This window comes from Motacilla alba, chromosome 6 (genome assembly GCF_015832195.1).
Source record: "Motacilla alba alba isolate MOTALB_02 chromosome 6, Motacilla_alba_V1.0_pri, whole genome shotgun sequence".
In the NCBI taxonomy this organism is placed as follows: Eukaryota; Metazoa; Chordata; class Aves; order Passeriformes; family Motacillidae; genus Motacilla; species Motacilla alba.
The window spans coordinates 32234454-32248038 of NC_052021.1; the positions used below are offsets into that span (position 1 = coordinate 32234454).

The 13585-nt window shown below is 42.4% G+C and overlaps 1 protein-coding gene across 1 annotated transcript in view; it reads right to left on the minus strand.

Annotated features, from left to right (window-relative positions):
• CPXM2 (carboxypeptidase X, M14 family member 2) overlaps positions 1-13585 on the minus strand; it is a 67686-nt gene that overhangs the window by 26093 nt on the left and 28008 nt on the right. The window lies entirely within an intron of this gene.

The following is a 13585-nucleotide window of genomic DNA, read 5'->3' on the forward strand; positions in this document are numbered from 1 at the left end:
TGCAGAGTTTGGAATAAATGGCTTATCTAGAACAGATTTATGCAGTGCTCAAAGATCATCTTTTCAGCTGCAGAACATTTATTAGTTCTGCTGTTATTATCAGAGAGGATGAGAAAAAAGTAATAAATCCTCAGGGATGAAACATCTGTGAATTTCAACCAGCAAAATTTCCATTTCTTTCAATAGAATAATAACTGGTGCCTGCAGTTATTCTTGTATTTATTAGCAAGAGACAGAGACAGAGAGACAATTGATCACAAGACTACTGCACTCCTACAATATCCTGATCAATCCCCAATAGGCTGATTTTTCTAATGTCATCTGATTTACAGCAAAATCCCCTTTCATCTAAAAAAGTCAAATACTTCAGTTATGCCTCGTTTGGATCCAGCTAAAGAAGAGTATAAGCAAATGTAAAATGTTGCTTCCTATATTCTGGATTAAAGCTGTGGAGTTTCACACCGCTCAGGCATTACCTGGAAATGTGGAAATGTGTGTACAGGGCTGGAGAAGGCTGGAGAAGGCAATGCCCAACTCTCCTCCCACATTTGTTACTCAGAAAGAGCAGCAGTGATTTAACTTTTCCCCTAACACCTGGTTTCAGTGGGCAGGGACTTGGAGGAGAGTTGTGGCTTGGAGGAACATTTGTACCATGAAGTCAGTCCAGGATGATTCAATTCCATATTTATGTGCAACCAGAGGGCTCTGGAGCTGCTCTTCTTCAGCACAGGTTCTTAGCTAAGCTACAGTCCCATGGCTGGGAGTGAAACCAGGCTTAGGAAAGCTCTTGGCACTGGAGAGAAGAAAAGGGGACTTTGGGGCAGGTGTTGAAGAAGCAGCAGAGCATAAAAGATTGGAGATCAGGAGTGCCTGGAAGGACAGACACACCTAAGGACTTCCCCTTGTACTGGTCCTGTATAAATCCAACTTTTATTTGTTTTGTTTTTTCTTTTAAAATCAACTAATAATAGCAAACTACCTATGAACACACATTGAACCCACTGTGCCTGTGCTTAGGGACAAACCAGCCTTTATGTGCTCACTAAAGAGTCAGGCTTCTAATGAAGACCAAAAAGGGACAAGGATGGAACAAGGGTAAAACCATCAGCCCCAGTTCACCAAGCCTTGTACAAAACAGACAACTGAGTTTTTTTACACATCTGAAAACAAAGATGAGGTAAATATTTAGTAGGATTTGGAAAATCACTACTGGACATTCTATATTCATGCCTCCAAAAGTAAAAAAATGAGATTTTGAAAAAAAACCCCAACAAAATAACAACTGAACAAACCCAGCTCTGTTTTAGACACTAAACCAGTCCTTTGCAACTCTTTCACCAGCCTCCTTCAGTGAATAGATTTTGCCATTCATGTTAGATTAAATGGAAAAATCTTGACTATTGCCAAGCATACAACTTTTTGTTATGGCAATGAAAAGAAGGGTACATCTATCACTTGTAATGCACACAACTTTAGTATTTGGTAAACAACTGTAACAAGTTAGCAGCACTCTGAAAATCCTAATTGCCTGCCTTTCAGTGGAAGGGCTCCTGGGGTAGGAAATTTACTGCAGAGCTGAGAAGTGCCGTGCTGGCATCTTTAAAATTTGGCTGCAAGATGATAAATGACACACAACAAAATAAACAGTGACTTCAGCATGCTGGATAAGTTTCTCCTGACTCTTGCAAAGAACTTTCTTCCCTCAGCTTCTCTGTGTTCTTAAGTTGAAGAAAGGCTGATTTACTTCTGTCAAATAAAGGAGCTGACAAGAGGGAAAGAGAGGGACTTGTGACAAGGACATGGAGTGCCAGGACAGGGGTGTTGAAAGAAAGTAGGTTTGGATCAGACATTGGGATGAATTTCTTGGTTGTGAAGATGGTGAGGCCCTGGCACAGGGTGCCCAGAGCAGCTGGGGCTGCCCCTGGATCCCTGGCAGTGCCCAAGGCCAGGTTGGACAGGGCTTGGAGCAGCCTGGGATAGTGGAAGGTGTCCCTGCCATGGCAGGGGGTGCAATGAGATGAGCTTTAAGGTCCCTTCCAGGCAAAACCATTCTATAAAATGGCCAACAGCAAAACTCTAAAAAGATGAAAATAGCTTTTTCTGAATTACTGGGAAAAGATAAGCTTGAGAGCAAAACTCCTGGGTTTGAAGGAGAGTGCTGGTGGCACTGTACATAGTCAATGCACATAAAATTATATTGGGCTTTTTGCTGGTTTTTTTTTTTTTAATTCTTTGCTCATTTTGTTGGGGATTTTGTATGAGCTTTGCATAATTGTTTTTTTAGTAATCTTGGCCATCTCTGAAAATCAGGCTAAATGACCAAAAGAGACAATGCCACAAACCAAGTAACATCATTGCTTCTGAAGTATTACAGAATTTTTTCACTTCAACTGCACAGATAGATTAGGAGGGCAAACACAACACATCCATATTCATTGCTCAACATTTGCAGAAGAAACTCAAACAGGGTACTAAAGTCACATGAAACCATGACAAACGTGGACAGATTTTTGTAAGAAAATCATGGCACATACAGGATGTTTTAAAAGAACAAGCTTGCTTTACTGGCATGAGAAAATGTTGCTGTCACAGTAACATTTCTAAGCTGGGACTTTTATTTAGCATATTTTGATTTTCTCACTCCCTACCATTACAAAAGTTCAAACTTCTCCCAAAGGAAAACATATACAAGTAGTCCTGCACATTTTCCATCTTGAATGGCAACAAGCAACGTGCTGTGGAGGGGCAGAATGCAATTAAAATCCTAATGGACTGCATCCAGTCTTGGACACTGGCAGGACAGAAGGACCTCAGAGGGTCATGGAGGAGGTAAATCAGTGCAATGTATGAAGGTACACACCATACACTATCCATTGTGTTTGCCTGTGAGGAAAAAACAGAATAAAAACATCACAGGGAATCAGATCCTTCTCTCACTGGCACTACCTGCAAAGCTGCCTCCAGGGGCTTAAATCCTTCCCCCTTTCCCCCCCAATGCCATAATAAAACCAGCTCCTGATAATATTAAGGAGACTCCTGTAAATTCAGAGTCCCCTGAGAAATGGCACCTTCTCCCTAAAAGCCACATCCCCCACGCTGGGGAAGGGGAGCTGTGTGTGTGTTCTTGTGGTCAGAAGATCTGGAAAAAAAAAACCAGCAAAGCCTAATGCTCAGGGCTTTGACTGTCTTCATATCCCAGACACTTCTACAGCTCCAGACCAGACAAGAACCCACTAAATCCACCCAAGAGTTGCAATTTTCCCACCTATGTGTGGCACAGGAGTGCTGCTAACCCCAGGAAGCAGCTGGATGCTCCAAGAACAGCATTTCCTGGGAGCCAGGAGTTCCAGAAACACCTGCTTTATTCATGTAGGCACAGAAATCTAAAGCTTTTTCGTAGCAATCCATCAGAGGAACAGGGCAGCGAAAGCCAAGCCTTGTGCTAGAAGAAGTATTGGGGAATTTTGTCTGTGTGATCACTTGGTGACACAAAGATCCATCTCCTCGGGTTTGGGATTTGCAGACAGGGATTTCTGTCACATCCAATCTCTTTGGAGCCCATCAAAGCACTGAACAACAAAGATGTCTAAGGAAGGCTGAAATAAAAGTGTAATGTTTTCCAAGACTCAGGATGTCCATGCTGCTGTTTCAGACAAGCTTTTCTGGTTTCACTTTATAAAATCTCTCAGGATGTACCATTGTACTCCAAAGAGAAAAATACAGATATTTGCTGGGTTTATAGAGCTGAGGAGACAGAATTCCAGGGAAGTCCTAAGCCAGCATTCAAAAAAGACTGCATTAATTATGGAGCTCTTTGTTGGCACAGGGCGAGGCAATCCAGAAGCCATCATGTGACAATCCAGGAGTGTTTGAGGTTACCCCCAGCCCACCCTCTGCCACAAAGTGCCACTTCTGCCTCACAAATGTCCTTCATGCTGGAAAAAGATCACGAGGTACAGATTTGACAGGGAACCTTTGGATTCAGATGCATCCCTTTTAAATAATCCCTTCTGAAATTTATGGCAGCCTTATCTCTTCAGAAACAGCCCATCTGAAAAGTCTCAGTATCCACTGACAATATTAATCAATTCTTTTCAGAGATAGTAAATGCAAAAATCAAAATATGATTCAAATTCACTTAATGTGGTGGATTTTTGAATTATTACTAATTATTTGATTTTTATCAGTAATGCACTGGCCTTAGAACAAAGCTTATTGGAACACCTTCAATTTCAAATCCAGTCTCTTGTGATGCATGGAAATGTCCTGCTTTTCCATTTTCATCCAAAAAAGAAAAGCTGAGGGATTAAATAACTTGCCCAGGGACAGAGAAGGTAAACCTGAATCAAAGCAGAGAATTAAAAGCAGATCTCCTACAGCTTTGGCAGGTTCCTGTCCCAATAATCAGCTTTTCCTTATCTAACCACAGCATCAGCTACTGAACAAAAAGATCATGGGCAGCACCAGAACAACAAAACATCTTCCAGCTGTGCCTGCCCTGATACAACTTCCTGACTTCTCTCTGTGTGTTGGACTCGAGGCTGAATCCCAGCTCAGGAGAAAGGGAAGCAGTGGAGGGATGCCAGGTTTTTCCTGCCCAGGCTCCATCAGGCAGTGGATCAGCTGGGAATTGGGATTGTTTGGGTTTATTCTCTTTTAGCAGCTCCTGCTGCATGTCTTATTTTAATGCCAAGCTTCTCAATCATGGAAAGCTGAACTAGCAACAAGTGAAATAAATCTAAAAGACTTTGATCCTCATCTCTGAGGGTGCTTCTCCACATCAAGGAAAGCCCAGGTGATTTGAGGTCAACAGGTGATTTGAAGTGCTGGTGAGCAGAAGCTCAAGCCCAGAGTGGCAGAGATGAGCCACAAAGAAGTTTGAAGGAATGGAGCACCTTCCTGTCTGGAAAGGAGAGAATTGGGGGTGTTCAGCCTGCACAAGGCTCTGGACTGAACCTTCAAGTAACTTCCAGGGCCTGAAGGGGCTCCAGGAGAGCTGGAGAGGGACTGGGGACAAGGATGGAGGGACAGGACACAGGGAATGGCTCCCACTGCCAGAGGGCAGGGATGGATGGGAGATTGGGAAGGAATTGCTCCCTGTGAGGGACTGGAATGGATTTCCCAGAGAGGCTGTGGCTGCCCCTGGATCCCTGGCAGTGCCCAAGGCCAGGCTGGATGGGGCTTTGAGCAGCCTGGGATAGTGAAAGGTGGATAAGGCAGGATTGGAGCAGGATGACTTTTAATGTCCCTTCTAACCCAAACTATCCCCTGATTCTCTGACATTCTTGGAATGAGACCAGCAAACACCAGCAGAGCTCCCATGAACAACAGACCTGGCTCCAACTGAGCGTTTTATTCTTCGGCTGTCAGGCCAACCTGATTTATTTGCAATAGAAACCCCTAAAATTAATATAAAATAGACCCAGTCAGGCAAATAAATGTGTACCCAGCAATAATAAATAAATTGCCACACCAAAATACTTGATATAGCAATATCTCTATACCAAAAAAATGCTGGACAAGCCTTATACTAAATGATACTCATGCAACACAATCAGCATGCTGGCAATTAAATGGCTTTCTACTTGAAAAATTAATTTGTACTCTCATGCAATTAAATGTAAAACCATTAATATTAATATTCTATAATAATATTTATGCTGATAAAATTTTAAATCACCCACTGCTAAACAGCTTCCAAATCAGCCAAGTCAAAAAATGCCCAGGCAAACCACAGGTAGCCCAGCAAGTTTTGCAAACTAATTAAAATAAATATGATTTAGGAGATGAAGATTGACTAGCCAGCAAGGGTATTTTTTTAATAATTGAAATCTTTGAATGTTTAATTTTTAAAATTGCTTCTAGCTGACTGAAATGAATGCACTGCTGTGAAATCCATCTCTTTAGAGGCTCTATGAAGAAAAGCTCAGAGCCAGAATTTCACTTGCTTGAACTGAATTCAGCAAAGATTTTTCAAAGCTTTACTTAATAAACAGGAGTTGGGGTTGCAAATACCTTTCCAACCCAACATCTGCAACTTACAGCCAGGTTTTTACAAGAATTTTATGACTTTCTAGAAAATCTGGTGCCAGCTGTGGATGTTTCTTTTTTGCTGTTGTGCATTCAGCCAGTAATGTCTGAAGGTGCCAGGGTCAGAGACATCCTCTGCCCCAAACATTTTGGTCTTAAAACCCCTCATTTTGGGCCACTCTTTGCAATGAGATCTGCATGAGTTTGAAATTCTTTCTACAGCAGATCATCTGTATCTGCTGAACACAACCAAGCTGTGATGCCTTTTCTTCTGAACCTTTTTGTGGCATTCTTCATTTTCCATTCTTTTTTTTTTTCCTACCTCACCTTTGTAAATCAGTCGTGTGTTTGAGGAGAGACATCCAGACTTTCCAGGCAATGCCTCACTTCATGAATGTTAAAATACAGGAAAATGAAAAGCCCTGAGAGTAACCAGCAAACAAACACTGCCATTTGTGTCCACAGCTGAGAGAATATTTACAGCAATGCTGAAGGCTCTCACCCTGGGGCTACCAAGCCCACAGAGAGGTGGCCAAGTGCCACTCAGTGGAAGTGACACTGGTTTGGGAAGGGCACAAATGGAAGGACAAGGAGCCTGATGACCCCAACACGACCCTCACCCAAGCACTCTCATTGCACCAAGTCATCATGCACGTGCCAAAGACACAAATGCAGGCTGTGATGAGTAAGGGTGAGTAATCAGCTGCAGCAGATGCCCAAATTCACTGGAAGTCTCCTTTTCCAAAAGGATTTGATTTAATTTGATTTCAAGTCCCTTCCATGGAGGATAAAAAGCTTGCTCTTCTGAGCATCCCCACTGTGCAGGGCAGGTTCTGTCCCCTCCTCAGCACCCTCTGAGAGTGCAGAGTGACCAGGCAGGGGCTGTCCCTGGGGTGGCAGTGACCTGCTCCCTGCCAGTGAGTGACAGAGGCTTGGGCAGAGGAACCCTGGGACAAATCAGAGCCACAACAGTGTGCCATTCACATTCTCTGAAAAAATTCTTTCGCCCAGGATTTTTCTCCTGGGAAGCTGAGAAGCCTCAGAGAAAAGGAAAACAATTCTTATATCTCATTTGCTTCTCCTGTGTTGTGCTCATGTGGAATGTGTTTGGGGTTTGTTTACCCACAGGTGATTGTTTCATTGGATTCTGCTGGGAGTTGTTTTCACTCAATGCCCAATCAGGGCCAAGCTGTGTGAAGACCCTGGAAAAGGTCAGAATTTTCATTATTATCTTTTTAGCATTGAGTAAGTATCCTTTCTGTATTCTTTAGAATAGTATAGTATTCTTTAATATAATACAGTATTATAAAGTAATAAATTAACCTCCTAAGAACATGGAATCAGATGCATCATTCCTGCCTTCAGAACATTTCCCAACAAATACAACAGGACAGCATCAGCTCTGACATTTCTGTCAAACAAACTTGTGAAAGCATCAGTCTGTCCCTGGGCGTGCTGTCAGCACCCCACCCACACAGGATCACCCTGGCTGGTCACCAAGGCAGCTCCCCAGAGCCGAGGGGAGGTGGGGAGGGCTCATCAGGGTGACCAAGGCTGTGACAAAATCCTGGGCAGGGGACAAGAACTGAGCTGGAAAATCAACAGGGCACAAGGAGTGAAATTAAACAAATAGATGGAGAGCCCTGGAGGTGCAGCTGCCAAAGGCTGGCTCATGAAAGCCCATGAGAAGGATTCACCAAGCCACGCCAAGAGAAAATCTAACTTATTAGGTAAACCCATCATAAACATTAGTGTAACACATAACCACTGACATTATTATCTCAAGAGAGCTTTTCCTGCAATGAGTTCAGGTTGTTTTATAACTCCCATCGATACACTTGATATGATTTCTATGGATTTGGAGCAATTCACCCCATGAGGCTGACTTTGGGGAAGCTGTAATCATCTCTGCAGTGCTGTCACCCAGTCAGGGCAAATAACAGTTTGCACTGATTTAATGCACACGAATTACCCAAGTCTGCACACAGCAGCTGCTTGTTTTGTTACATGATCTGGATAAAACATTGAGACACATCCCTGAACTTGTTGAAGTTTCACCAGGGTGTGTTTTCACAGCTCCTGCGAGGGGACAGAAAGAACTGCTCTGAAAGTCAGAGCCAGCTTTGTCTGTTGTACTCGTGAGCTGGGCAGGATTTAGGGTTTATTCTTTGCTCCCACAAGCAGCCCTGCACTGCTGAATTTTGACCCTTCATGTGCGCAGTGCAAAATTCTGTTTCCTGAGATTGTAGTAGCAGCTCAAAATACCTGTGATTATCCACTCCACTTTCCTGAATGCTGCCCCACTGTCACAGGAAGGATTATCACTGCTCTTTCTTCTGTTTTTGTTGGAATACTGAAGATGCTCAAGTGATTCCCTCTTCAGGAAGCCAGTGTTACTACTGAGACCATGACCTTAGCACCAGGAATAGCTGAAAAGACCCTGGCAGTGTTGGACTTGATGATCTTAGAGGCATTTTCCAACCTTAATGATTCTGTGACTCTGATTTTTACTGCCTTGCAAGCAAGGAAGTTACCCCCTTGCCATAGAGACTGCCTAAAACACCAAATCTGAGCTTCTGAGAAACTGCCAGTGAGTGCAGCAGTAAGCTGGAATGTGGGGCAGCACATTCATTTTGTGACTGAAGAGCAGAATGCTGTACCACCGAAATTAGAAGCAAGCAGGCAAATTGCACTGACCTAAATTTATCCTCAGCTGCATCTCTGGAAGGCACCCAGCTTGTCACAGACCCACAGTTCCCTCAGGACAGTTTCTCAAAAGGGATGCTGGGGCATCATGAAGAGCTACACTGCACACAGGGAAGGCTGAGGTCGAGGGTGCACTACCAAAAAAAATTGCCAAATCATTCCCCAATTCAATCACAAGGATCTTGTCTGTAGCAAAAGCATGAGCAGACACAAATCTGCTGGGTATTTATTATTTGCTATCCCTACAGAGCAGCACAGGGAAACCAAAGGAGTGCCACGGTAGGCAGTGTGCAATGGTGTCTACACCAGCTTCTGGTTAAAATGTTCCTTCAGCACTAATGAAAATAAGTGACCAGCTTAAAAAGGTGTCAGTTTAGAACCAGGCAATACGTGGAAGTCATTCCTTCCAGCCAGCAGCACCATTGATTTGGTGTCCCCTCAAACCTTTTAAGAGCTATTGCAGTTTTGGAAGACATAGGGAATAACTTCTACCCAAATCAGACTTGAAAAATTAAGGTGTTCCCCCTACACGTTTTTTTCTAAAGACAAATATCTTGAATAAAAGTAAAAAATCTTCAATATTTTTATGACGCTGAAAGGTCTTAAAGAGAACATGCCTGAAAGTAAGTCTATTTTGATTTTTCTGTAAAAATTTCATAATTTTGCTGCACAACTCCAACTTTCTGCACAGATCATTTCACCCATGCTTTTCCTTATTGTTGTCATTTTGTCATTCCATGGCGTGGGGTGATAGTTCACAATTTGCCATGACTGAAAGGTTAATTTTTAGAAAATACATCTCACTCACTGCAACATTACATCCTCTCCTGAAAACCAAAACATCCTCTGCATTCACACAGCCTGAAGCTTTACATTACTGTCAGCACACACTGACTTTATTTTGACATGTGGGTTTTCTCTTGATGCAAAAGATGATGCTGAATTATCAGAAGAGAGTTTGGTTTGTGGGAAACAAGTTTACTCTGTTTTTCAAATTCCTGCCAAACTGCTAAGAGTGATTAATAGTTTCTTTCCTTCTGTCAAGAGAGTGCATACTTTAAACTACCACATCATTGCTTTAAATCCCTGGCCCAATTCCACAGTGATGCTTCCAGTGTCCCACTCTACAGCCTTGAACAGTTCTTTAAAGATATTTGGTTCCTAAAACTGATAGATGTATTGGCAGAATATGAAGAATCACATATATTATAATTACAATTATTATTATACATATATTATTATCTCTTAAGAATTACTTGTTATTAAGAATTACATATTATTATTACATATATTGTTTCTCCCCCAAAGCAACAGATTTCCTGCTCACTTTCAAGGCATTGGATTTTATTCCTATTAACCAGCACTTGTGGCACTCCTGATTTTTGGATATCGTCAGTGTAAACATCAAAAAGAAGTCCTGGTTCTTGCAGCTGGGCTCCACTTTTTCTGTGGAATTCATAATCTGCAGATCTTCTGGATGATCTAAGCAGATTGGCCCATTTATGGTGGCAAAAGAACATTTTTCCATGATTTCAGGTTTCCCAGGAAGGACTGAGGTGCCTGAACAGCAGCAGCCCTCGAGCTCACATGCTTGCTTTGACTGGGAAAAGGAAGGATTCCTCAAATTCAGGATTTTTTTTTGTTCAAAGCATGTTTTTACTTGTTTCAGGCTTAAAAAAAAATGAGGAGAAAGATTTGATTCACAGAATTCACAGCCGAGCAAAAAAATTCGACTCAGAAGTGCTTTTCCTCAAAAAGGAAATGATGAAACAATCCAAGTATTCACTACAAACCAGGCTCAGTTTCCTTCTCTCCCATCAGGTCATCTGTGTTGCCAACAGCTGCTTCTGCAACCCAGCCTCTCCCTCCTCAAGGCTCTCCTGTCTCAAGCCTGGCGTGGACAAGGGGAGCCACAATCCACCAGAGGAGACACACAGGGAATAGCAGGAGAGCAAGGGCTGAGCAGAAGCAGCTCCTGCCAGTGCACAGGCAAGGGAAACCCCAAGCATTTTGGTGGTTTTTTTGCATTGTGTGCAGTGTAACCTTCAGTTCATCATTGCCCAGAAAGCCCAAAAACCCCCGGTGAGCAAAGCTGCCTGCGAGCAGATTGTGTCTGATAGGAGTGGTCATGAACAAAACCAGGCTCCAGGTGCCAGAGCTGCCCCAAAGGAGGAAAAGGATGAGTCCAGCAGCAGAAAAAGAGCTCTGGCTGCAGCATCACACACAGGGAGCAAGGGCCAGACTGCTGGGAGCTCAGGTGTTGCAGCTTGGTAGTGAAGGGCAAAGATGTTTGAGAGAGGATTCAGCAGGGTGTCCTTGCCTGCCCTCCCTTGGCATTTTAAATGTCCTCATTAGGTCAGCAGCAGGAAGCTACAGGGACCAGGACAGGTACACATCTGATCTAGGCACATCTTCCTGTGAAGTACAGTTTTTTTTTTTTCATTTTGTTAAAGATTCTTGTTCAATAAAAACAGTCAGTTTAGTGGTTCTTTATCCCAGTGTCATGGAATCACAGCATGCTTTAGGTTGGAAGGGACCTTAAAGATCATCCAGTTCCATCCCTGCCATGGCAGGGACACCTTCCACTGTCCCAGGCTGCTCCAAGCCCTGTCCAACCTTGGATCTCCAGGGATCCAGGGGCAGCCACAGCTGCTCTGAGCACCCTGTGCCAGGGCCTCTCCACCCTCACAGGAAAGAATTTCTTCCTAATATCTAATATAAGCTAGCACTCCTTCAGTGCCTTGATTTTTATTTTTAAAACATAAAGCTGGGAAAGTCTCCAAGGCTTTGGACTAATAAAAATCTTACCTCGGCTCCCTTGCTTGGCAGGTTTTCACTTCTAATACAACACAGATCAGAGAGGTGTTTTTTTGGCTCTCATGCCTACAATAAGATTATTCTCCAGCATATGTTTCCATCAGTCATGAAAGCACTCTTTTCTTGTCACACAGGCTCATAAAGCTGGGAAGGTGCCTCAGGTAACAGAAGGTACAAACTTTCCTATCACAAACAATCCTTTTTGATACCATCCCTGTCAGCAGCTGAGGGTCAGGGAAGGAAGCTGATGAGTCTCCTTTGCTTCCTGAGCCAAACAGGCACAAAGGAACCTGCCCACCCCAAAACAAGTCCCACCCTTCTCTTTCTGTCCCTTACTGGGACTGTTTCTCTCTCCCCACTGCCCTGCTCCTTCCATGGGGCACAGCTCAGTCTTCAGGAGGTTTCAGGAGACAGGAACCTGCCCCTGGTGAAAGCATCTTTGCTCCTGTCAGGCAGAAATGTGCCTGGGTTTCCTCAAATCTCAGCAGTAATCCAGGAGGAGCCTGGAGCTGCTCTGCCAGCGCCAATCCTGCTCTCCCTGCAGACCCTCAGGGCTCTGCCCACCAATTTTTTAATGGGGAAAGAGGCAAAACCAAAATTCCTTGCCCATGGCAGGGGAGCTGGAACACAATGATCTTTAAGGTCCATTCCAAACCTTACTGTGATTTGGTGTTTCCATGGTTCAGAAAAAAAACCAAAAACCCCAGAACCCCAAGATGACTGTGAATACCAGACATAAATAGAGTGTCAAGATCTGCTGTAAACTCCTAGCAGAGCTGAACTAAAAATAGAAGCATGACAGGATGAAGCAGTGCAGCTCTGGCGTTGAGAGGAACAGCAATGTCAAGAGGATGAATAAAGAGAAGAGTAAAGCTTTGCTACAGTAATTACCGACCTACCCCAGAACAATGTGGAATAAATATAGAAACCTTATTGCCAAATAAGCACCGACTCCCACATGCACGTTAAAAGAAATTAAACAAAAAAAAAACCACAGAAAATTCAGCTGTTGAAAGGAAAATATGATTTTTCTAAGATACAGTGACATTTTTCCTGGTTTACCTTCAATTACGCGTCACATTCATTTTCCAAGGGAGAGTTCTGACAGAATGGATCTCAGAGTGGTTGTGCAGCTCCTGCACACTTGTGCAAAAGGCACAGCAGCACAAGTGCAATTATCTGCTCACACAAAGCTGTGAGACTCAGTGACAAATTAAAAGGCCAAAGAAACACGAAAAGAGCAGGAAAAAGCCTCAAATCCTCCCCTCCTGTTCCCGTAACCCTCATATACACTCCAGTCACAGAGGAGTAAATGCAGACAAATCTGGGCAAGACACTTAGTGCCATGAGACATTCTCTAGCACAAGCCGTGGCCAGAAGGATCAAAAACAGTATATTTTATATATATACTATATATATATATATGTCTGCAGAATTATATGCAGATATGTAATAAGGTAATATTTTAAAGAGAATTCATTCTAAATAGATATAAATTTATAAATAATGTATTCACATATGTAATAGATATGTAAATATATATAGTACTGTGAAGTTTGTTTTATCTGCTCACATAAAAATCATGTTGCTTTGGAATTACAGCAATTACTTGGGGATTACCTAGGGATTAAGACATCTCAAAGAGGCATAGTTACTCTAAACTAAATTAAATAGGTCCCCAAAACTATAACCTAAGGTTAGCAAGTTAAATATTGGGAAAGAATGAGGAAGTTTAACACAAGCAAATACGACAAGATGAGTGTAAAGGCCCAGATGTAGATCATGACTACAGAAGTTTTCTACCCTTAAACTTCTCTTCTATGCCATATAAAATGACTTTGCCTTATATATATATATATATATGTAAATATATATAGTATATAATTATTATTTTTATATATTTGGTTTTTATATATCATGACCTTACCTTATATATATGTAAATATATATAATATTCTTATTATTTAATATATATTTATGTATTTTATAGATAATGACTTTGCCTTTTAGATATAAAAATATATTAATTATA